The 26,757-nt window shown below is 37.1% G+C and overlaps 1 protein-coding gene across 6 annotated transcripts in view; it reads left to right on the top strand.

Moving 5' to 3' along the window:
• The first annotated feature begins 14,107 nt into the window (after positions 1 to 14,107).
• PJA2 (praja ring finger ubiquitin ligase 2) overlaps positions 14,108 to 26,757 on the top strand; it is a 72,412-nt gene continuing 59,762 nt past the window's right edge. For 2 of the 6 annotated variants that reach the window (XM_082724911.1, XM_082724908.1), the window contains exon 1: positions 14,108 to 14,243. The gene's annotated coding sequence lies outside the window, so the exon portion shown is untranslated. Of the gene's footprint in view, positions 14,244 to 14,404; positions 14,985 to 26,757 lie in introns of those variants that run through there. The other 4 variants (XM_082724912.1, XM_082724909.1, XM_082724910.1 and 1 more) reach the window with 3 other exon arrangements.

Genomic DNA, 26,757 nt, shown 5'->3' with positions numbered 1-26,757 from the left:
CTGCGTAATGATGGCCCTGCGGTCCAAAATATCTCTCTTTCTCAGTGTCCTCATCCACACTTAGTTTCTCTCCAAAACAAAATTAGGGGGTATTCTACAAGAGCAATTTCTGGCTACTTATGCCCAGTTCTAAGTCAACATTTCCAAACTCTTGGTAATAGGAAGAGTATGCAACATTGACTTCTCAAAGGTTTGATAATGGCTGTAAAGGTTGGATTAAATTAATTTAGGAAAATATATAGCACCATATATTTTTGAACTGCCATTCAAAATTCTAAATAATACCACTCCCCAAAAACAAGGTCAACACTTGAAAAGGAAAATGCCAGTCTTTGCTTAGAGATAGAGTTAGGGTTGCCCAAATGCTGTAAGTTTTCAATTCATTGTGTGTGTGTGTGTGTGTACATACATGTATACTCTGCTAAATACCAGGGTACAGTGGTGAACAAAGTCGATATTTATCTTGTCTTCATGGAGTTTATAGATGAGTGGAATCAAACATAAAGACTATATATAAATATAAATGTATATATATCAAGGCATCTAAGACCTTTATTTAAAACATAATGGGGGTGCCTGGGTGGCTCAGTAGGTTAATCCTCCCACTCTCAGTTTTGGCTTGGGTCATGATCTCAGAGTTGTGAGTTGGAGTCCAGCATTAGGGTCTAATGTTCAGTGTGGAGTCCGTTTCAGATTCTTTCTCCCTCTCCCTCCCCCTCTGCTCTTACTGCCACACCCCGCACTCCCTCTTTCTCTCTCTCTAAAATGAATACATAAAATATTAAAAAAAAAAAAGATGAAACATTACAATGCCAATTTCAAATTTTGCTTCTGTAAGATTCCTTTCTTTTCACAAAGAGTTAATGCTTTATACTGCTATATTACGTATGTATGGCCTTATGATTTGTTTTCAATTTTTAAAATATGGATAAGAATTTTTTTTAATTTTTTATTTTTTATAAACATATATTTTTATCCCCAGGGGTACAGATCTGTGAATCGCCAGGTTTACACACTTCACAGCACTCACCAAAGCACATACCCTCCCCAATGTCCATAACCCCACCCCCCTTCTCCCAACCCCCCTCCCTCCAGCAACCCTCAGTTTGTTTTGTGAGATTAAGAGTCACTTATGGTTTGTCTCCCTCCCAATCTCATCTTAAGAAAGAAACCTACTAATAAAATAATTGGCTGAACACTGACAAGCATTGCTGGGAAAGATGATAGAGGCTATGGTACATCTGTTGATCAAGATACATGAGGTATAGTTGATGATACTGGTAATGTTCAGTAATAAAAACAGATGACAAAGTGCAGATAGAGTTTCAGAAATTTAGAGCTGAAAGGGATCTTTTTAAAAAAACTTAATCCAAATATTTCATTTTGTAAAAAAAAATAATAACATGGTGACTTCTTTTAGGTTAAGAAATCAGTCAGTGATAAAATCAGAATTACAACTATTTTTCTCTAATATCATTCTAAATTTCCATGGCAGCTGATATTCAATTTCAGAAGAGCTGTTATTATCAATCAATCAATCATTATCATCACCAAAATTTTTGAATGTTCACTATGTGCTGGCTACTGATTTAAGCACTAAATTATCTCAGACTTTACAATAACTCTTTAGAGTAGATGCTGTTCTAATCCTCATTTTTCAGATGTAGAAAACAAGAATTAAAGAGGTCACTTAGTTACTAAGAAACAAGGCCAGGATCAAATATTGGTCTGACTCCAGTAGTTAAAATAAAACCTTTAACTACTCTGTTCTGTTCTGAGTAGCTAGAGTTATCAGATCTAGGTCTCATGGGTGGATGTTATAAGAAGGAAATTTTCATCATACATAAGGAAGAAATTTCTAATATTCCACTTCTAGTAATTTAGAAATGAAATGAAATCCTATTTCAATGAGCTCCCCTAATACTATAAATGTTGGAATGGGTCTTAGAGAAGGACTTCTGCATTAAGTAAGAAGCTGAACCAATTGGAATTAACTCTTCCTTCTAAACCTTCAGATTTTTTATCTTTTCACTAATTGTGTGATAGTGTTGTAGATCTCAAAGCCCATTTGTTTATTTTGCAACTACTAAACTTAGAAGAATATATTTCTAAAGGTATCTAAACATTCACATTTCTGTAAGTTATACCGAATGTTGGTTCTGAATATTGGCTATGTTCTCTTCTGAAGCTTCTGTGTCACTTCTTTTGGCTGCCTCCAATCTCAACCTGTTTCCTGTTTGAGGAATTCCCTACTACACAAATCTTAAGGGAAGACAGAGCTTCCCGTTATACTCACAGAAAATGCCAGATACTTGCTTTCCTACTCTCTACTGCCAAATGACTTGGGCTCTCATAATCAGGTGCCCTCTCCAGGGACTCTGACTCAGAAGGTAGTAGTTGCAAAAAAGCACTCAGGGAAGAATTTGTTTGGCAAAAACAGCAGTCAATTCTGAGTGGCAGAATTGCCAGAAGCACCATTCTGTGCTGGCGTAGGCTGTGTCATACAGTGCTCAGTGGGGTCATAGCAGTGTCCTCACCTGGCTGGTTACATAGCATGCCTCAGGCTATGGTTCTGCATGCCCAGCCTCTGTTTGTTCCCACCAGTTTCCCAAGCTTGCTTCTGCAGTCTCTTTACACATCTCTATAGCTACCCAATATTTTTTTTAGAATTTTCTTTGATTAACCAGTTTGTGGTCAATTACAATTGTAATTTAATGATATAGTCTCCATCATAAGCAAATAGTATTCATCACTTTCCATTTAACTGTATCATTTATTTCTTTTACAAGCATGAGATTCATTAGAAACTGAATCTCTACTGTTTTTAGTGCTCTGTGCCAAGCGACACTAAGGGCATACCCAGGTATATGGGTGAAATAATGTATTGTGTACACAGAGTATGTTCAAACCACGTAGATTCCCCTCATGAATCTACATGAAAGTAATATTAAAGAAATTTAACAGTGTAAACCACAAATTATAAAGATAATGGGAAGAAGGGCATCAGCACATGTGAGATCTCAAAAATTTTTAGAAAACAAAGATCAAATGGAGGAATTAACTGACTGGAGCCAGGCAGGAAAAAAAGCTAAATACTCAAGGATACTTGGAAGGAGTTATTATAGCTGAGCTGGAAAACGAGCACACTTAAAGAACCTCAGAGACACTTGATGTTTCAGAAAGCTAGGTATGAGTACTATGAAGAGCAGAAGATATAGAACTGAAGAAAGATCATTGAAAACTCTGCAAGTGCTGAACAGTGGAAATACACTTTGAGCCAAAGTTACAATTTTGAATATTATCAAAGACAAATTAAAAAATAAAAAGAAACAGTAAAATTGATGTTGATGTATTTTAATTAACCCAACATACCTAAAATATTACTTCAACATGGAATAAAGATAAAAACCTAACAATTTGAGATATTTTCCTTTTTATTGAACTCTATCTTTACATGCTGTTGTGTATTTTACCCTTTTGTGCATCTCAAATCAGAGGAACTATAATGCAGGTGTTTGGTAGCCATGTGTGGCTAATAGCTCCTATATTGCACAGTGTCATTCTATATGAAAGCTACAGGATGAAGAAAAATAAAATAGTCAAGTATCTCTTTAAGATGAAAAAGTTAAACATGTTTTCATACTCCTGAAGAAACTGGATGGCCCTGGGGCAAAATTTTGGCATCTTAGTATTTATGATTCTTTCAGCAAAAGAGCTAGTGGACCTTAATGTGAGGTCTTCCCCTCAACGGGCCCCACTCAGATTCACTTGACTTATAATTTACTTACTACTTTCAAATAAGAACACAATTCAAGGATTATCATATACATGAAGAAAGCTCGTGTTAAGAAGAGTACTGATTCAAAAATATTGTACATAATACTGAAGGAAACAGAGTTACTTCAAAGAATGGAAAGAAACTTTAAAAACAATAAAATAAGCCTCTATTAGAATCTTTAGGATCAGTGAAATGGCAGAATAGCAGTTTTCTATTGTCATTCACCCACATAATGCTGATTTTTGACAACCACGCACAGATCAGAGTACTTTGGTGGGAGTCCACGAGTCCAGAGAAGACGTTGAAGCAAAAAATCCAAGAATGTGTTGTGTCTCTTGAAGAGGGTAGGAAGAACAGCTTCATTTTACCTGTGACATCCCTCTCCTAAGGTTGCACAGCTCAGGGCCAAGAGAGATCTGTTTAATCCACAATTTCTCCCATTGGGGAAAGTGAGAACATAGTGAATGAGTACCTCTGAAAATGGAATATTATTTTGCATCAAAAAAATATAGAAATCCTGCTATTTGTACACCATGAATGATCCTGGAGAACATTATTCTAAGTGAAATAAGCTAGATACAGAAAGACAAATATTGCATGATCTCACTTATATGTGGAAAGTCAAAAAGTCAGTTCGTAGTAACAGAGAGCAAGATAACAGTTATCAGGGTGAAAGAATCGGGGTAAAAATGTCATTGGGTACAAATTTCTAATTATATGAACAAGTCCCGGAGACCTAATGTACAGCATGGTGGCTATAGTTGATAATAATTTTTGCATACTTGAAATTGCTGAGAGGGTAAAAATCAAAAAAAGAAAAGAAAAGGTTATTGTATGATGTGACAGATATGTTAATAAGTTTGACTGTGCTAATCATTTTACAATGTGTATGTATGGCAAAACATCACATTGCATACCTTAAATATATATGATTTTATATGTCAGTCACAAAAGTGAAGAGGTGGAGAAACTTTGGAATGATTCAAGAAAAATTATAGCCCCCAAAAATAAGAACAGTATGGCAAAAGGGAGAAAAGTTAGAAATTAAAAATGCGATGGCTGAAAAATTAATTCAATGGAAGGAATTAAGGATAAAATTTAAGAACTCTAAGAAACCTGGAGAAAAATAGAGAAGATGAAAGGGTGAGAGAAAAGAATTGGAAGAGATCTAAAAAGCAAAAAGAGGGGAGGATATTAGCAATCTAGTAATACAGAAAAATTTTCTGGGACTCAAAGATTTAGTTCTCTATACAGAAAAAATTTACTGAATGCCTAAACAGATGAATCAAAATAGACCCACATTTAGAACAAATTGTTACAAAATTTTAGAACAAAAAAAGATACAGAAAATGTGCTAAAAGCTTCCAGAGATTAAAAAACAGGTCACCTACTGTTATATTCAAAATCAGTTTCAGAAAACTTAATACACTCTTGCAAGTGTAAGCAGAAAAAGGATTTATTATATTCTACAAAGTGGCTGGTAGAGCGGATGAAATAGGCTCTAATCTGGGCATCCAAGAATGATTTCCCAAATCACACTGGAAAGCTGGACCACCAAGAAAACTTCTGTCCTTGCCATCAGAAGCAAATTAGAGCATCAAGAGCTGTTTGGTGAATTCAGGAAACCATCACTGTAGTTCCCAGCTCCAGAACCGCAACCTATGTTGGAAGGTTGGAATGAAAGCTGAAAAAGCCAGTCTTTATTGTCCATTATAGTACAGCCCACATTCTTCATGATTAAAGTTTCACAGCTGCCATATAATTGCGTTTAGTCTCTCTGGGAAAGGAGAGAACCACTATCTTTATCAATCACCACATCCACTTCTTAGTCCTATGTTGATGTCCTGAAACCCAGTGGTTTTCAAATCCTAGCCTGCATTAGAATCACCCAGAGGGTTCATTAATCACAGTGCTGGGCCCCACTCCCAATGTTTCTGACTTAGTAGGATTAGGATACAAAATGAAAATTTCCATTTAGTTCCTAAGGAATGCTGATGCTGCTCGTGAGGTTTCAATAGTATAAGAACCCCTGGTGTAACCCATAGAATAAATTATGTCACAGGCTGTAACCGGTTAAGTATTTATATTTTCTTCTTTCAACTACCTATTTCATGTTCTTTGCTCTGTCCCTCTCTTTTCATTTAAAGTCAATTAATTGGGGCACGTGGGTGGCTGAGTCATAAAGCGACTGCCTTCCGCTCACGTCATGATCCTAGGGTCCTGGGATTGAGTCCTGCATCGGGCTCCCTGCTTTGCCCTCTGCCTGCTTCCTCCTTCTTGTGTTCTCTCTCTGAGTCAAATAAATAAATAAAATCTTTAGAATAAATAAATACATAAATAAATAAATGCAATTAATTAACATATGATGTATTATTTGTTTCAGGGATACGGGCCTTATATAATAACCAGTGTTCACTACAACACATAACTTCCCCAGTGTCCATCACCCAGTAATCCCATCTCTCCAACTCCCTTCCCTCCAGCAACCCTCAGTTTATTTCCTATGATTAAGAGTCTCTTACAGTTTGTATCCTCCGGTTTTGTCTTGTTTCATTTTTTTCCTCTTTTGTTCTCTTGCCTTCAACCAGAACACAGCTGGATAAAGTTCTTTAACTATTTGGTGGGGATTCTCAGCATAAACTTGGAACACACGACTGAAGATGGCTCCTCCTCAGCCAGCATGGGTCATTGAATCCCCTTGTAAGGAAAGACTTCTCCCCCATCACACCTCTCTCTCACCACTAGGTGGATCTTACTTCTTCAAGGAATATACTTCCAGTGTTTCATAACAGTTTAGTCTTTGTCTGTTACATTATCTAGGGTTGTTTAATTAATACATGATTTTTTGTAATAAAATATTGTAAATACATGGCAGTGACTTAGTGGTTGGTCAGTGAGTGGTGAAGCAACTGATTTCAAATGCTGGAAAGATAGAGATCCTTGCTTTGCAATGCCAAAGCATTTGGTTAAAAAACAGCTATCACTGTAGTAATTTGGGAGGCAGATAAAGTGTGTGCAGTCTGTAACTCCAGGGGAAAAGTTTTGAAAACAGAATGTTAGAGCTGTATATTGTTGGTACTGACTGTTTGGCAAAGTATGAGATCAAAGAGATAAGTATGAGATCAAAGAGATGAGGTTGGACCAAAAAAAAAAAAAAAAAAAAAAGGTTGTATGCAAATAGAAATAAAATAGAGAAATTCCAGAAACTTTGGGGCTGCAAATGACTGGAAAAGTGGACTTTCTCCAGACCCTAACCTGTAGATATATAACTAGGAAAAGTTCTGATCAACACAGGACAATTAAGACTAATCTTTTGGGAGAAAAAGTCCAGTTTAAGAGTATGACTTTCTCACCCAAACTTGACGGTAGTCACCATTAAATTAAAAGAGAGGCATGGAGGTTAAGATGCAAAGAATTAAACGAGACTTGAGAATTAAATCTGGCACAGAACATTGGATATGGCTAATCACAAAACTGCATGGGAAAAAAATATCAGAACTTTCATTAAGATTTGGAAGGAATTCTATTGATAAAGAACTATGAGTCTAGACTAGAAAAACATTTCCCTGTTCGAACTTTAAAACAACTGTTTGGTAAACTTTTGGTTGCAAGCACAATGAATTAACTTCCATCTGACTAACCTTCCCACTGAAAGCAATGATGAAAACTGGGGAAACATGTAAAACAAATGTTTGAAGGCATTGAAGAGTTAGCAAAGCAGGTAGGACTTGGTAGCCTATGATTCTCGAGAGAGATTAGGCGCAAGGTTAGCTTCACATTATTCTGTCTTTTTTCCTGAGTGTATACACCAAACTGTGGTACCAAGGACTAGAGTTCAAGCAGAATGTGGTATTCTTAGTACATGGTGAAGACAAGAAGTCAGAATACAAAGTTGTCAAAATGGCTGAACTATAGTGGAACATCCCCAGGAGGAAGGAACTGCATAAAAGGAACCTCAAAACCTTCATATAAATTCCCTTTAAGACAAAAATTAACTATTGGTATTTCATCAAGATCAAAAGCTTTTGCACAGCAAAGGAAACAGTTAACAAAACCAAAAGACAACTGACAGAATGGGAGAAGATATTTGCAAACGACATATCAGATAAAGGGCTAGTGTCCAATATCTATAAAGAATTGAGCAAACTCAACACCCAAAGAACAAATAATCCAATCAAGAAATGGGCAGAGGGGCACCTGGGTGGCACAGTGGGTTAAAGCCTCTGCCTTCGGCTCAGGTCATGATCCCAGGGTCCTGGGATCGAGCCCCACATTGGGCTCTCTGCTTAGCGGGGAGCCTGCTTCCCCCTCTCTCTGTCTCTGCCTGCCTCTCTGCCCACTTGTGGTCTCTGTCTATCAAATAAATAAAATCTTTAAAAAAAAAAAAGAAATGGGCAGAAGACAGGAACAGACATTTCTGTAAAGAAGACATCCAGATGGCCAACAGACACATGAAAAAGTGCTCCACATCACTCGGCATCAGGGAAATACAAATCAAAACCACAATGAGATACCACCTCACACCAGTCAGAATAGCTAAAATTAACAAGTCAGGAAATGACAGATGCGGAGAAAGGGGAACCCTCCTACACTGTTGGTGGGAACGCAAGCTGGTGCAACCACTCTGGAAAACAGCTTGGAGGTTCCTCAAAATGTTGAAAATAGAACTACCCTACGACCCAGCAATTGTACTACTGGGTATTTACCCTAAAGATACAAACGTAGTGATCCGAAGGGGCACGTGCACCTGAATGTTTATAGCAGCAATGTCTACAATAGCCAAACTATGGAAAGAACCTAGATGTCCATCAACAGATGAATGGATAAAGAAGAGGTGGTATATATACACAATGGAATACTATGCAGCCATCAAAAGAAATGAAATCTTGCCATTTGCGACGACGTGGATGGAACTAGAGGGTATCATGCTTAGCGAAATAAGTCAATAGGAGAAAGACAACTATCATATGATCTCCCTGATATGAGGAAGTGGAGATTTAACATGGGGGATTAAGGGGGTAGGAGAAGAATGAATGAAACAAGATGGGATTGGGGGGGGGGGAGACAAACCACAAGTGACTCTTAACCTCACAAAACAAACTGAGGGTTGCTGGAGGGAGAGGGTTTGGGAGGGGGGGTGGGGTTATGGACATTGGGGAGGGTATGTGCTATAGTGAGTGCTGTGAAGTGTGTAAACCTGGCGACTCAGACCTGTACCCCTGGGGATAAAAATACATTATATGTTTATAAAAAAAATAAAATAAAATAAATTTTTAAAAAAATGTCCTTTAAGTTGTTGGCTGATTCTTAAATGATGCAGGCAAAGAACAAGACTCCAAGATACTCAGCAGAAAACAGTGACTGAGATTATAAAGAATGAAGCAGAGGTTTCAGTAGTCATACAGTTTGGGAGTCAAAAGTAGGAATTTCAGTCCTGCCAGGAAGAGGGATCTTAGTAAATATCCCAAGTTTCCAGTTGAGACCCCCCCCCCAAAATGGTCACGCCCTAAGAGTCAGAACCACATCCTAGGTATAAGGTCTATATCCTAATAGTAAGGACAAAACCAAAGTAGAGTAGTCTAACAGAGCCTAAAACCAAGCCTCCATAAGTTCAAGGTGACCTGCCAGTAGATGATGATCACCAGTAACTAAGCTATATCCACGCTAGGCTAATAAAATACCTCAGATCCTTCACATTCTTTCCTCCATGTTTCCTTTATTCTATTAGGTAAATGTTGGCACTCAAGCTTAAAATGAAAGCCTGTATTGAAGATGATAGGGCTCAGGTCCTTAAATGTGAAGCAGAGCTTCCCACCCATCCAACTGGATGTAAGTAATCTCATGTAGGTGCTATCTTAATAAGGACTTCAGTTGTTTCAATGGTTAGAGTATCTTAATATACTTAATATATACCTAATATAACCTCTCTATTACTTTATTTCAACATATGGCATAGTTTTTATTATATCTGTTTTTTAGTTGAAGAAAATAAGGCTCAAGACAATTAAATGACCAACCTAAATAAAGGTCATTCATTTCATAAATGACAAGACTAAGATTAGATTTTCTATTTCTTCTTGAGTCAGTTTTTGTGGTTTGCATCTTTCTAGACATTTGTACATTTTTGTTAAGCATACAAATGTTCTGATTTCCCTTATAATTTTTAAAAATTTCTGTAGGCTAGTAGTTGTGTTTTAGTAATTTGAGTATTCTTTTTTTCTTGTTCATTCTAGCTAAAGGTTTGTCAATTTTGTTGATCTTTTTGAAGAAGCAACTTCTGATTTTGTTGAAAACCAGACATTTAAAAGAAACATAATGTAGAAACTCTGGAAATCAGATTCTTCTTCCTCCAGGGTTTCTTGTTGTTATTGTTTGTTATAGTTGCTTTTTGTTTGTTCAGGGCTTTTCTGAACTACCTACATAAAGTCTGCATTCTTTTTTTTTTTTTTTTAATATTTATTTATTTATTTATTTGACAGAGAGAGAGAGATCACAAGTAGGCAGAGAGGCAGGCAGAGAGAGAGAGAGGAGGAAGCAGGCTCCCTGCCGAGCAGAGAGCCCAATGCAGGACTCGATCCCAGGACCCTGAGATCATGACCTGAGCCGAAGGCAGCGGCTTTACGCACTGAGCCACCCAGGCGCCCAAAGTCTGCATTCTTTGTTGTGTGTGACCATGAAAGATTCTACTTGGTAGTTTAGTGCTCAGCTTATGATTAGACAGACTTCCTTAAATGTCTGGAACCATTATGTCTTCCAGTGTTTACTGAAGGTCTGGGTGTGTTGGGACATGACATCAATACTAAGCCATGCACTGCCAACTCTCTCTTAGCCTTCATTTCTGGCTTTTGCAGAGCCTCAAGGTCAACCTATGGTAAATGCTTCTGGCCTCCTTGGGTTTTTCCTGATCTGAGGTACAGGTTAACACAGCCCTGAGTGTGTGGGGGTTTCTATATTCCTGTGAATACGCTGGAGTTTTTCAAAGTCCCTACAGACATTCTCCAACTTTTCAAGCTTTTTGGTTACTCTATTGTTTTTCCCAACTATTTCTAATTTCTAAAGTGACTGGAAAGTCCATCAAGTCTCTCTCATTCATTGTTTTTGACAAATGTTTCTGGAGTAAAGGCTTTTTGCACTGGTTTGGCTCTGAATCAAATCAAATGAAGACAGCCTTGCAAGTGAGAACTTCTAGGGAACCACCAGTTAGGTGAAACTATTCTCTTAGAATTAGGTTTTGAAAGCACTCCAATCTCATTCAGCCTCCTTCGGTGGCTGCCAGGTGGCTGGTTTTCACCATGATTGTGTGCTACTGTTTTTCAGTGCAACAGCAAAGCTGGAGATGAAGGGATTGGGTTAAAACAAGTCAAAACATCACAAAAGCTTGCTGTTCTTACTGAAAGATTCAGCTGTTTTCTTGGGGGGAAAAAAAAAAGCTTCCTGGATTGCTACAAGCCTTTGGTTAATATCCAGCATTCAGAAGAAGTTTATTCTAACAATTTTGCCAGGTTTTTTTTTTTTTTTTTCACTACTTTAGTAGAAGAAAGAATTTTCAGAGGTCCTTATGTCTCCATTCTGCTGATGTCACTCTAAGACTATCTAATTAAAACTCAGGCCCTCTCACTCCTTGACCAATCAGTTCTCTTTCTATGTTATCTGTGGTCATCAAACTTTATGTGCATCAGAATCACCTGGAAGGTTTGCTAAGCTACAGGTTGCTGGGCTCGACACTTAGTTTCCAATTCAGGAACTAACTGAGAATATGCATTTTTAAGACTTCCCAGGCAATGCTGATGTTGTTGGTCTGGGGATCACTCTTTAAGAACCACTCTTTTACACCATACCTTCAACCCATTGCCTTAGGGAGTGCTTCTTAACTCTGGAATCAATAATAATTATATGTATAAGCTAATAATATATATTATTATCTCTATATACACATAATAAAATAATACATAAGCTAATATGTATTTAGTACTTACAAGATGGTAGGTATGATATGCTTTACCTTTATTAGGTTTTTTAATCTACTCAAAGACTCATGAGTAGACATTATCACTTTTTCCATATTTAAGTTGGAAATCAAGGCCAGCGGGGTAAATAGATTGCTCAGAGGCACAAAGCTACAAATTCAGGAATTATTATAAAGAATATGGTCTGTTTGATTTTAGAATACATGCTTTAGGCCTCCACAGCAGTGTTTCCCAAAGAGTAACATAGATCATTTCTGGTGCCTTGGATGACTTCACTTGGGGCATGCATGCAGGATTTTAAAAAGTGACTCACATAGTGAGAAAGTGATTCCTATTTTAGCTCTAATTTTCTATCCTTTGATTACATCACAATAAAAACACCATTTGCATGCTTGATCTTTAATGTGTCTAATGCTTGGTAACCTCCCCTTTTAACAGGCTCAGAGTTTAGACTGAGACATTAGTAGGCAATTGTATCTAGCTATAACGTTAAAAATGGTTTTGTCAGGGGCGCCTGGGTGGCTCAGTGGGTTAAAGCCTCTGCCTTTGGCTCAGGTCTGGGATGGAGCCCCACATCTGGCTCTCTGCTCATCTGTCTCTGCCTGCCTCTATGCCTACTTGTGCTGTCAAATAAATAAATAAAATCTTAAAAAAAAAAAAAAAGAAGAAGAAGAAATGGTTTTGTCTACTTTTCTTACCATTGCTTTCAACCTAGGATAGATGATGGAGATTTTCCATCATAGTCTTTTTATAAAGTTTCCCTCTTAAAGAAATTGAAAGAAAAAATACATTTATTTAAATAACATAGTAAGCAATACTGTTAGTAGTATACATACAGAGATATGGTATGAAAAATATTGAAATTTGAGAAACCCTGCCCTAACAAACTTTTCAGTATATCCAATTGAATCAATACGCAACATCCCAAAGGGAGATTAGAGAAGTGTGATTAAAGTATGAATTATCTTTCAAAGAGAGAGAGACTTGGATGGAAAAGAGCCACAGCTTCTAGAGCAACATGTGTAAAGCAGAGAAACATCAAGTGAGAAACGATTCCTTGGTAAGACATGTACTACAAGGGTGGGCTGAGACTGAGATTTGATTTCACAAATGTCTATAGCAAATTCTTGTAACTGAAATTCCCATAGTAAATTTTGGATAAATTGCTCCAATCTACAGGAAAAAAAAAAGTAAAGTCTCAGTTCACTAGCAGATTTTGCAGTTGCCAGGGACAGCACAAGAAGTGGGACGCTTAATTCTTGGGGGAGGGACGCGATAAATATATCCTGGGCACTGGGCGTGTTAAGTGGAAAGAGTTGAGGGGGTTGGGGAATAAGGTGGGAGGAGAGCAGGACTGTAATCAGAGAAGCAGACAAGTTCAGGATGAAAAAAAAAAAAAATGACATGTGTGGGACGAAGAAACAATTTAGCATCACTGACATGATTAAGTAAACTGTTACCCCTGTTTAAATTAAGCAAGATGTCCAGGGACTACAGCTGTTGTATTTATTTTGGTTGCATGTGATGGGAGCTGTTACTTCTCGGCTTGACTGCGGATTAGTCTCTAGATGCAAACTGGAAGGCTCTGGTCAGGCCAAGGCTCTAGAGAGGAACCACACACATCCCCCAGCCCCCGCGCCAAGAGAATGAGAAATGAGGATGCAAGGGTCTTACTGCAGCGTGGGAGGGGAAAAGGCACTAGATAGTGTTCAGAGTCAGGGTGGGGAAAAGTGCCCTTCTATTTTCTCTTGTCCCACCCAATCTGAACTGCAACGGATTGAATCTTATGCCAGGAGACAACCTTGTTACTTGGGTTTCCAGCCCAGTTAGGACTGATTTTAATGCCTCCATTTTGGTTGTTGCTTTAGGGATTTCTGAAAAAGTCTAGCTGCGCCAGCCTTTTCCTTAGTTCTCCACACCCCTTTCCCTTTCCCTGAGACCCCGCCTTTTCTCCCAGCCCAAACCACAAAAGGCCGTGCCGGTCCCAGCCCCAGCACGATGCCCCGCCCCCTCCCCGAACGTCGCAGTGCTGCGGGGAAAGGAGGGGGGCCCAGACGGGGACCCGGTTGGGGGGAGTGTAGCTTCATCCTTCCGCTCTTCGGCCAATCGGTGGAATCCTTCTGAGTCAGAAGGGGGTCCGGAGAGTAGACCCAGTCCAAGTATATTTCCCTTTTTCTGCCACGTCCCAACCATTGACGTGAGCCCCCTCCTTGGGTTCCGATTGGGTAGGTGGATTTTTCCCGCAGAGGTCCTTTGAGTCTATTGGTCGGTGCTGTTCGAGGGCGGGGCTTGCCTGTCCTCCTCCTTCGCCTCTGCCGCGGCGCTAGGGGCGGGACGCGCCGCGGCCGCCGCCTCTGCTTCCGCCGCCGCCGCCGCCGCCGCCGCTGCCGCCTGTCGCTGCGCGTTCGGCGGGGGAGGAGTCGGAGGCGGAGAAGAAGGCGGTGGTGGCGGCTGGAGGATCGAGCGCTGTTCTCGCTCCGGAGCCGCTGCACGGTTCGGTGAGGGGATTTTTTTTTTTTTTTTTTTTTAAATCTAGCTGGTTCTGATGTCAGGAATATGAGGGTCGGGGCGAGGAAATTGCTGCCTTCCCCCCCTCCATTTCTTTAATTTCTCTCCTCGAGAAGGAGCAGGGCCTGTCCCTGCCCGCTGCGCCGGCCATGGTGGGTGGGGTTGATGGCTGTGAGAAGGCCTTCTTCGCGTCCTGGGCCCGGTCCAACCCGGACCTGAGGCCGCGCTCGAGTCCGTGGCCGCCGGGCCCGCACCCCCCAGCGAATGGCATCGATTGATCTGGGGGTCTCCACCGGCCGCTGTTCCCCGCTGCCTCTTCTGCTGTCCTTGGTGCCGTGGCCAAGGACCCCGCTGCCTTTCTCCCGACCCTGGCGGCTGTATGAGTGTGCCCCCACCAAAGCCCTCCCAGCCGCCTTCTCAGCCCATTTCCAGTCATCCCGCATAGAGCGGAGCCGTCTTACGCCACAGGCCTGCAGCCCCCGTCCCCCGAGAAACCTTCCGCTGCGGCCGCTCTCTTGGCCTTATTTGCATTTTTTTCCGATTGTCACCGAACCTCGGGCACGCGGACACCCAGTTCAAACCATAGCAGTCGTTCTCCCGATCTTAGCACCATTCCATCAGTGCTGGGGCCAGGTAGCGATGTCAGGTCAGAGCACTCCAGTCCATCTGCCTTCAGGCTCGGCCTCCCTCAGACTGACTGCCTGTTAAACATTTTGCGCAGATTCAAAATGGTGAGTTGAAAGTCGCCCAGACCAAGTTGAAAAAGAAAAAGGGAGGAGGTAAATACCCTTTTTTTGCAAGGAGGAGGAATCCTCTATTTAGGAGATTTCCCTCTCCGGGCATAAAAAATTTTTGCGTGTGGATGGACGCTGCTTTGAGTCTGGTGGTTCTGTGAAGTTTACGATTAAAAAAAAAAAAAAAAGGCTTACTGTATTCTTATTTTTATCATGACCTATTTGGTCAGTTAAACTTCCTTAAAATGGCAGTCACCTGTGCTGAACACTACAGATCCTTTGAAGAGTATGTAAATAAATACGAAGATAACAAATAAACGTTTTAACTGGGGTTTTTTTTTTTTTTTTGGAGAGTTTTTTGTCTCCTAGAATTCATGTCATTTTTATATGAAGTAAGTTTAAGTTTTGAAAATTAACCACAGACATGCAGGCGTGATGGAAAAATTGGAACAATATGGAAAAAGGACTATTAGGTAAAATGTGAACATTTCTCATCCTCCAGTCTTAATTCGGTGTGTAAAGCTAACCATTTACTGAGCATCTTTATAAATGCGTTTTTAAGCACATATATGAAGTTGGATTTTGTGGGGGAGGGGGCGCGGAGGAATACCAAACACATTGGTATATCACTTGTTTCTTTCTCTTGTTTGTATGTCTTGCACATCATTATTTGTTATGTATAGGTCTCTCTGATACTTTATAAAGGTTAAGTAGGATTTCATTAGTTTGAATGAGAGCTATAATTATTTAACCTATTGAAAGACATTTAATTAGTTTCTTTTTGTTACCACGAATAATGCTTTATTTGAAGTCAACATTAAATTTGATTAGTTTTAATTACAAACTTTAAATCTTAAAAAATTTTTAAAAAATTGGAGGAATGTAAGGTGAAAAGTGCAGCTCTCACTTCCCCCTTGTAGTCCTACCTTTATTTTTAAAGTCGACTATTAGGAAAACTTCCTCTGATTATTTCTGGAGCATGGATTCCTGCAAATGGAATTGCTGGGTTAAATGTTATGCATATTTTAAATTTTGATAGCCATTTCTCCCTCTTTTCAGAATTATTCTTGACTTTCTTACACATTCTCCAGATAAACTTTAGACTCAACTTAGAAGTTTAAAAAAAAAAATCCTTTGGTTTTTTGAGTGATGTTACATTGAAATTTTAGATTAATTGGGGGCGAACTGACCTGTATGATACTGAGTCTCTCCCCTCATTTCTGTATGCATATATGGTATGTCTCGCTTTTATTCACATCTTGCTTTATATTATTGGGTAGAGTTTTATCGCTTGTTCCCCCCCCCCCCCCATATGAATGGCATTCCTTCCTAGTATTCCTAGCTATCTTTTGATTTCCTCTAGTGGATGGAAACTTTCAGAGATATTTTCTCTCTCTCTCTTTCTGGTTATAGGAAAACTTTTGGATTTTTTCTGTTTATCATGTATCTGCTCACTTGAGCTGATAATTATCTGAAAGTATTCACAGCTTTCTTGCTTACTTTTCATATTTTATAACTTAAGTGTTTTCCTCATTGCTTTGGCTAGTATACTTCCTATATAATTTTGAAGAATAGCAGTGATAGCTAAAAATTTGTTGCTTCTGACTTTGAGAGAATGCTTCTGATGTTTTAGCATCAGGTATGATGTTTTCTGAAACTTCCTGGTAAATGGAGAATACTAAAATATTTTCTGTTCTTGGCTTTCCAAAATGATTTTTGTTCTCTGTTATTTCTGATGACATTTTTAAAAACTATCAGTGGATGTTGAATTTTATTGATGTTTTTGATTTTTTAGTGATTATATAAGGACAACACCAATATTCCCTGGCTAATATTTTCCCAAAGAGCTCCATTTTAAAGACTCAACTTTATAGAGGATAATTTAGATACAATAAAATGTGTGTATTTAAAATACACAATTCAGTATCTTTTGACAGATGCGTACATCCTAGTACGACCACCACATTCAAGAGTAGAATGTTTTCATTACCTCAGTCAAGAATATCTGTCATTCCCAAAAGTTCCCTATGCCATGTACAGTAAGTGACATTTATATCCCTCAGCCCCATGAAATCATTGTCCCCTCTCTCTCTCTCTCACTATAATTTGGTTTCATTTGTTCTAGAATTTCATGTACATGGAATTACATGATATGTACTCTTTTGCATTTAGCTTTTCTTCTCTCAGCATGATGTTTTTGAGAATCATACATGCTTTTATGTGTTTAACCGATTCATAACTTTTTAATTTTGAGTAGTAGTCTGTGGTGTTGATTTAGTGCAATTTGTTGACCATTTCACCCTATTTATAGATATATAGACTGTTTCCATTTTAGGGCCTGTATTGTAAAGCTGCTATGAACATTCATTTATGATGTTTGGTTTGAAGACAGATTTTTGTTTCTCTTGGGCAAATACCTAGAAATGCATTTGTTGCACTGTATGGAAATGAATGTTTAAATATAAAAACCTGCCACACTGTTTCCTGTTTTACAGTTCTAGTTGCTCTATACCCTCATCAACATTCGGTTATTTCAGCCTTTTTAATTTTAGCCCTCCAATGAGTATGTAGTAGTATCACGCTGTAATTTTAATTTGCATTTATCTGATGATTAATGACTCTGAAAATTTGCTCTTGGTTGTTCGTAGGTCTTCCTTTGTGAAGTATCTATTCAAATCTTTTGCCCATTTTTAAACATTAAGTTGTTTGTTTCATTGAGTTTTAGGAATTCTTTCTATATTTTTGTGTAAGTCCTTTGACCTACACAGACTTGTATGTACACAATGCAGTCTGAGGCTTACCTTTTTGTGTTTCCTAACTTTTCAAATTAGAGGATCTTTTCATTTTGATTACATTCATAAGCGCCCAGCTCTTGAGTTTCAGTTCAGGTTGATATCTCATGGTCATGTGATCCAGCCCCTCACAGGTTCTACATTCAGCTGAGAGTCTGCTGGAGATTCTCTCTCTCCCTCTTCCTCTCACCCTACAACTTGGGCTCCTCTTTCTGTCTCTCTCTCAAATAAAATAAATCTTGAAAAAAAAAATTCGGTTCATCAGCCCTCCTTTGATGGTTTGTGTTTGTGTTCTAAGTTTGGTCAATGCAAAGTTATGCAGCTCTCCTCTTAATGTTTTCTTCTACAAGCTTTATAGTTTTGGCTTTTATGACAAGGTGTATCATGCATTTTGGGTTAATTTTTGTATATGGTGTGAGAAGAGTTAAGGCTCATTTTCTCAGTTCCAGCACCATTTGTTAAGAACACTTTTCTTTCCTTACTGAATCAACTTAGTCAAAAATCAATTGACCAAATACAAAGGAGTCTATTTGTGGACTAACCCCTTGATCTTTCCACATATCATTTTGCCAATACATACATTGTCATGATTATGTTGTTGCTTTATAATAAGTCTTGAAATCAGGTAGTGCAAGTCCTTGAACTTTGCTCTTTTTTGGGGGAGGGGGGAGTATTTACTTTTTTTGTTGTTTTGAAGTTTTTTATTTGAATTCTAGTTAGTTAACATATGGTGTAATAATTAGTTTCAGGTATACAGTACTGTGATTTGACACTTACATACATCACTGGTGCTCATCACAAGTGTACTCGTTAATCCCCATCACCTATTTAACCCATCCCCTCCCCACCTCTCTTCTGGTAGCCATCAGTTTGTTGTCTATATTTAAGAGTTTCTTGGTTTGCTCTCTCTCTTTTTTTTTTTTTGGTCCCTTTGCTTGTTTGTTTTATTTCTTAAATTCTACATAGAAGTGAAATCATGTGGTATTTGTCTTTCTCTAACTGACTTACTGTTTTTCATAATCATTCTTGCTATAAAAATTTCCATAAAATTTTTTAGAAGTGACTTAGTGGTTTCAGTCTTTCATGATTAGTTATTTCATCAAGTTATTATTATATATTAAGTATTATTTTGTATATATTACCATGTTAAGTATACTAGGCCTTTTACCAAGTTAAAGATGTTGTCATTCCATTCCTTAATGTTGGGAATTTTTATGAAGTGGACATTGAATTTTATCCTATTTATTGAGATGATCATATGGCTTATCTTCTTTGGTCTGTTAATAAGTTGGATTACATTGCTTTATTTTCAGATGTTAAATCAACTTTGCATTCTTTAGATAAATCTCATATGGCCATAATGTATTACCATATTCATAAATTTGTGGATTTGATTTGCTCAGTTTGTTGAGTACTTTTTTGTATTTATGTTCAGGAAGGTTGCTTTTTCATGTGATTTTTTTTTTTTTTTTTTTTTTTTTTTTTTTTTGTATTAGGATCATGCTGGTCTTACAGAGTTTTAAAGTGTTTCTTAACATTTTCTGAAAAATTTCAGATGAGTGGTTATTTGTTTCATAAAAAAGTCTTAGTTAGAGTTTGCAGGCTAACCCATCTGGGCCCAGAGTTTTCTTTTTGAAAGGTTTTAAAGTATTAATTCAGTTACTTAAATAGTTGTAAGATGATTAGGGTTATCTGCTTGAAAGCTTTTGGTTTTTGACTAGTGAATTACTTTTATCACTATGTGAGTGTTAGTGGCTTTTGTCTTTGAAGGAGTTTGTCTTTCATCTATTCATCTCCATAGAGTTGTTTTTTTTTTTTTTTAATCCTTTTAGTGTCTGTAGTTACTGTAGTGATGTCTTTTCATTTATTCTTTATGTTGGCCATGTGTCCTCTCTTGTCTTTATTAGTTTGTGTCGAGGTTTATCAATTTTACCAAAGATCCATTTTTTTTGTTTTATTGCATTTAAAAAAAAAAAACAACTTTTCAGTTTCATTGATTTCTGGTCTTTACTATTTATTTTTGTATGCTTTTGGGTTTAAATCCACTCTGTTAGAATTCTGTAAGGTATAAGCTTGGACCATTGATTTGAGACCTTCTTTTCCTTCTAACAGTGCTTTAGATAGCCACACAAATTTTCTTAGGTTGGTATTTTCTAAGTTTTTTTTTTTTTTTAGATTTTATTTATTAAAAAAGAAAAGATTTATTTATTTATTTGACACAGAGAGAGAGCACAAGTAGGGGGAGCAGCAGATAGAGGGAGAGGGAGAAGCAGGCTCACTGTGGAGCAGGAAGCCTGATACAGGGCTGGATCCCAAGACCCCAGGATCATGATGTGAGCTGAAGGCAGATGCTTAACTGACTGAGCCATCCAGGTGCCCCAGTATTTTCTAAATTCTTATGTGACTTTCACTTTGACCCAAGATTGTTTGGAAGTATATTGTTTAATTTCCAAATACTTGGTGATTTTGCTTAAAGCTTTTTGTAATTGATTTTTTTGTTTAATTTTTTTGAGGCAGATAACATACTTTGTATAATTTCTTTAAGTTCTTTGAAGTTTGTTTTATGGCCCAGAATATGTAAATGTTTGTAATGTTCCATATGTATTTCAAAATAATGTGCATTTTGCTGCTTTTGAGTGGAGTATTCTATAAGTTCTGTATTGCATATTATATATTTTACATTAAGTATTCTGTAATTGTCAGGTCAAGTTGACTGATGGTCCTTATTAGGTTTTATGTTTCCTTACTGAGGTTTTGTTGATCATTGCAAGAAGTGTTGAAGTCTCTAAGTGTAATTGTGGATTTGTCTATTTTTCCTTTTCTAACAATTTTTGCTTCATGAATTTTGAACCGCTTTTGTTATGTGCATATATATTTAGGATTCTTATGTTTTCTTAGTAAATCGACCCCTTTATATAATATGCCTTCTTATTTCTGACTGTATTCCTTCTTCTGCAGTCTGTTTTATCTGTTATTTGATATCACCAGTCTATCTTTTGGTTAGTGTTTGCATGATAAATCCTTTTACTTTACATCTATGCCTTTATATTTAAAGTAGTTTTGGTTTTGACAACCAACTTTTTATTGATCCATCCTGACCAGTCTGGCTTTTTAATTAAGTTGTTCAGATTGTTTATATTTAATGTAATTATTAATGTGATTAGGTATAAATCTACTATCTTAGTAGTTGTTTTTTAGTTAATCTATCTGCTGAATGTTATATATTTTTATCTTCATTATTAGCTTGCTACTTACACTTATTTTGCCTCTTTAAAAATTTTATACTGGTTTCTTTATGATTTATATTATACATCTTTAATTCTACTCTATATTCAGGCAATGTTATACAACTTTATAGTTTTAGAGCTCCTCAGCAGTATATTGTCAACTTCTTCTTAACTATTTTTTGCATTATTATTGTCATATATTTTCATATATTGTCATATATTTTCATGTGCCATAAGCTCATAATAGCTTGCTACTATGATTGCTTTAGACCTGCTTTGTCCATTATGTCACTAGCCAGTGTGACTATTTAATTTGAATTTAAAATAGTTAATATTAAGTTTAAATTAATTTTCTCTGTGTACTAGCCATTTTGTAAGTGCTTAGTAGCCACCTGTAGGTTTTAGCTTTGAGATTGAACCACCTAAGAAGGTTTCCATCATCTCAGAAAAAATCAGTGAGTGCTACTTCACACACTTTTGTTTTGAAATAATTAAAAAGTAAGGCAAAAATATGTTTTACATTGATCTTCACATTAAGTGCAGATAATTTAGAGTTCCACATTTCTTTGTAGAATCAAATGTCTGTTTTCTACTTTTTCTGTAGTTTCTTTCAGTCTATTGGTAACAACATCTTTTGGGTTGGCTAAAATGTACTCTTTCTTTTTCTTTTTTTTTTTTTTTGCAGAGTACTTTGCTAGGTATAGAATTCTTTGTTCACAGTATTTCTTACATTAAAGATGCTGTATATAATCTTTTCTTGATTGCATAGTTTCTGATGAGAAGTCGGTTGTAATTCTTCATTTTTCTGCATCAAAATGTTTCCTTTATTGTTGGGTTTTTATTGCAGGTTGAAAATGATTTGTATTGAGGTGTGCATGTTTTCTTTTGGTAGGGCTTTTTGTGAGTGGTTGCTGAGCTTTTTTTAGATTTAAGGTTTGATCTCTTAAATCATATTTGGAAATTTCTCTAGATTTTCTCTTCTACTTAGTTCTTCTGCACCACTTACTCTCTTCTTGTGAGACTTCCATTGCATAGCTGGTAGTTTTTGATAAAGTCCTACAATTCTTGGAGGCTCTGTTTGTGTCTTCCCCACACTTTTTTTTTTCCTTTTTTTTAAATTACTTTGTATTTCAGTTTGGGTAATTTTTCATAACCCCTCTTGAAGTGCATTTGTACTTCCTCCCTCTTGGTCATTTGATGAGCCCATAAAATGTTTTTTTTGGGGGGGGGTATCGCTATTAATATGTCTTTTATTTCTTGCAGTTGCATTTCCATCTCTTGAAATCCTTGATCTGTTTCCTAGCTCTATTCCAGAAGCATTTTTTCTTTCTTCTACTTCTCCCCTAACCACAATGGAGAACAGTGATTGGTGTCCTTCTGTCACTGGTGTAAGGTTTTTTCCCCCCATATGGGTGAAAGGCCCAGGTAGGACTTCATTCTTTTCTTTGTTGGAAGGCAGTATCTTCCTTCCCCTCTGAAAGATACCTCCTTAGTCTTCAGCCTAGTTCCCAATTTTTTCAGCATCCCTGGATAAGAGCCTTTGAGTGGGTGCCAACTTTCTATGTTTCTGCAGTTCTCAGAGATTTTGTACTCTAATTCAACCCAAACTTTGTCTTTACTTGCAATATAATTACCTGAGATGAGAAAACGTAAAACACTCTTTAGGGAAGATAAATTATCCTGATCCTCTAGGAAATAACATTCAACGTATAGGAAGGATGCATTTTGTAATTTCAAGGGGAACCATTTAAAGATTGGTACCAAAAGGTACATCAAACAAGCTAATAGGCGAAGTAAAATGGAATAGTTACAAAAAAAATTTTTTTTTGACCGGTACCAAAGTCAAGAAAAGAAGGATAAAGGAACAAAGAACAAATGAGAAAGATGATACTTAAACTCAAATATATTAATAATTACGTTAAATGTAAATGGACTGTGCACTTCAGTAGCAATACATATATTGTTAGGCCTTATAAGACCCACCTATATTCTGCTTATAAAAAACACTTTAAATGCAAAAGTACAAATAAGATGAAAGTAAAAAAGAATTGAGTATTGTCTGCAAACACCAAAGGAAAGCTGATGTGGCTCTAATAATCCTGTACAAAATAGATATAGGGCAAGATGTATTATAAGAAATTGAGGATTGTATTATAAGTGGGTCAATTCATTAAGAAGACATAATAATTCTAACTGTGCGTTCACCTAATAATACAGCTTTTGAATGTAGAAGTTAGCATAAATAACAGGAAAGATGTATATGTATTCATAGCTGAGATTTTGAATATACATGTAAAGTCACTGATAGAACAGTTCCAAAAATATCAGTAAAGGAATACAATTGAATAATCACTTTGACATAATTGACATTGATAGAACATCATATCTAACAACTGAAGACCATACTTTTTTTTTAAGTGCACTTCTGACATTTGACAAAGTAATTCTTAAAGAATTATCACATTTCAGATTGACATTACATAGTGTATGTTTTCTGATCATTGAGGAATTAATTACGGTTCAGTAACGGAAAAATAACCAGAAAGCTCCAGATGTTTGAAAGTTAAGCAAGACCTTTCTGAATACTGCATTAATCAAAAACAAAGTCACAATAAAAATTAGAAAACATTTAAGTCTGAAAAACAACAAAAATGTTCTATCAGGGGGGCGCCTGGGTGGCTCAGTGGGTTAAAGCCTCTGCCTTCGGCTCAGCTCATGATCTCAGGGTCCTGGGATCGAGCCCCACATCGGGCTCTCTGCTCAGCGGGGAGCCTGCTTCCTCCTCTCTCTCTGCCTGCCTCTCTGCCTACTCATGATCTCTGTCTGTCAAATAAATAAATAAAATCTTTAAGAAAAAAAAATGTTCTATCAGAACTTATAGAATGAAACTGAAGCAGTACTTTACGAGAACTCTGTAGCTTTCTGTGCATATATTAGTAAAGAAAAAAGGTTAAAAATTACTACTTTAAGCTTGCAACTGAAGGAAACAGCAAATCAAACCCAAAGAAACTAGAAAGATGGAAATAGTATATAGAAAAGTAGAAATTAAGGAGCTACAAATGTTTTATAGTTTGTTGAGAGGACTTTTTAAAAACAATAAATGTGTAATGAACTGATGAAGGAAAAAATGGGAAAAGACATAAGTTACCAAGACCAGGAATGTAAAAGGCATTAATAGAGACCTTTTGGATAGTAAATTATTAATAAGAAGAAATTATGAGCAGCTTTATTTTAATATTTGATAAGTTGAATGAAAGATGATAATCTCTGAAAAATACAATTTATCAAAACTGACATGGGAAATGGAAAATGAGTTGACTAATGTCTATTAAACAAGTTGACTTTTTGAAAACTTTTCTATAAAACCCCAGGCCCAGGTGGCTTCACTGGTAAATTGTAAACATTTAAGTAAGATACATTGCCACTTTTACACAAATTCTTCTGAAAAAAAGTATAAACATCACCCACAATATTTTATGATTTTAGTGTAATCTTGATAGGAAAAGCTAACAAAAGCATGAAAAAGGGGAAAATTATAGGCTAGTATTTATCATGAACATAGATACTGAAATAATCCAGTGATATATAGAAAGGATAATATAGATCAGAAATTTGTTCCAGGAATGCAAGGTTGGTTTAATGTTTTTAAAGTTAATCAGTGTAGTTCATCTCTTTAACAGAACAATATAGAGAAACAATAGGATCATTTCTGCAGATAAAGAGAAATAATTTGACAAAGTTCAACATCCATTCATGATATAAATCCTCATCATCTTTAGCAAATGAAGAAAATATCCTTTATTTCCTCAAGATAATCAGAAAATGGCAACACCTGGGTAGCTCAGTTAGTTAAACATCTGCCTTCTGCTCAGGTCATGATCTCAGGGTCCTGGGATGGAGCTCCATGTCAGGCTCCCTACTTAGTGGGGAGTCTGCTTCTCCCTCTCCCTCTGCCTCTCCCCTCCCTGTTTATGCGTGTGCACTCTCTCTCTCTCAAATCTTTTTTTTCTTAAAGAGTAACAGAAAACGTACAGTTAACAGCATACTCAATGAAAAGTCTTGTTTCATGTCTAATATCTTTTCTTCTATTCACTGTTATATTGTTATATATGTTATACAAGGCCAGTATGCAAAAATGAATTTTAAGGTGTATATTAGCAACAAAAATGTGTAAAATAAAATTAGAAAAGTATCTTTAGAATAGCATTATGTAGGGGCACCTGGGTGGCTCAGTGGGTTAGGCCTCTGCCTTCAGCTCAGGTCATGATCCCAGGGTCCTGGGATCGAGCCCCGCGTCGGGCTCTCTGCTCGGTGGGGAGCCTGCTTCCCTTCCTCTCTCTTTGCCTGCCTCTCTGCCTACTTGTGATCTCTTTCTGTCAAATGAATAAATAAAATTAAAAAAAAAAAAAAGAATAGCATTATGTAGCACCTGAGTGGCTCAGTTGGTTAAGTGTCTGCCTTTGGCAGAAGTCATGATCCCAGGACATCGGGCCCCTTGCTCAGTGGGGGTCTGCTTCTCCCTCTCCCTTTGTCCTCTCTCCCAAGTAAGTAAGTAATTAAGTAAGTAAAATAACCAAAATATGTGATATCTCTAAGAATAAATATGATAAAAATTGAGGAAAACTTCTCTGGCAAAAATGATAGAACAATGCTCAGAAACATCTTATTTTATTTTTAAAATATTTATTTTAGAGACAAAGAGTGTGGGGGGTGAAGGGGCAGAGGGAGAGAGAATCTCAAGTAGACTCCCTGTGCTGAGCATGGAGCCTGACTCAGGGCTCAGTCTCTCTCAGCCCTTCAATCTTAACTAGAGCCAAAATCAAGAGTCAGATGTTTAATTGACTGAGCCACACAGATGCTCTTAGAGACATCTTAAAATACTTTAATAAATAGAGAAATATTCCATCTTTATGTAGTAGGAAGCTCAATATTGTTACCATGTCAGTTTCCCTCATGTTGAACTATGGATTCAATACAATCTGAAAATTCCAGATTTTTTTTTTTTTTTTTGGTCAAATGGATTCCAGAATTTATATTAAAATATAAATGTCTCAGATGTCATGACTTATTGTGAACCTACAGTCATTAAAACTGTGTGTATTGTGGTGCCTGGGTGGCTCAGTGGGTTAGGCTTCTGCCTTTGGCTTGGATCATGATCTCAGGGTCCTGGGATAGAGCACTACATCAGGCTCTCTGCTCAGCAGGGAGCCTGCTTCCCCCTCCCACTCCCCCTCTGCCTGCCTCTCTGACTACTTGTGATCTCTCTCTGTGTGTCAAATAAATAAATAAAATCTTTTAAAAAAACAAAAAAACCCCATGTGTATTAGAACAAGGTAGATAAAAAGGTCAATGGAAGAATATGAGTGTCTACAAATAGCCCTTCATATAAACTGTTCTTGGTTTATGACAAGAGTGCCACGAAATTAAGAAGAGAATGCATTTACTTTTAATAAATTGTGTTAGTTAAAGTAGATACCCACATGATAATGAAATGAATCTTGATTTATACTTGATGCTATATCTTCAAAAGTTCATTTGCGTTTCATCTTAGATCTAAACGTAAAAGCTAAAATTATGAAGCTTGTAGGAGAAAACCTAGATGAATCTATATCACCTTTGCAAAAATTTCTTAAGTAGAACATAAAATTAATAAATTAGACTGTACAATTAAGAATTTCTATTTTTCGGTTGCCTGGGTGGCTCAGATGGTTAAGCATCTGCTTTCAACTCAGGTGATCCTGGGGTCTTAGG

The sequence above is a fragment of the Mustela nivalis genome (genome assembly GCF_964662115.1).
Source record: "Mustela nivalis genome assembly, chromosome: 3".
NCBI lineage: Eukaryota > Metazoa > Chordata > Mammalia > Carnivora > Mustelidae > Mustela > Mustela nivalis.
Note: the sequence above shows the minus strand (reverse complement) of the source record. Positions and strands in the feature narration are given on the sequence as shown.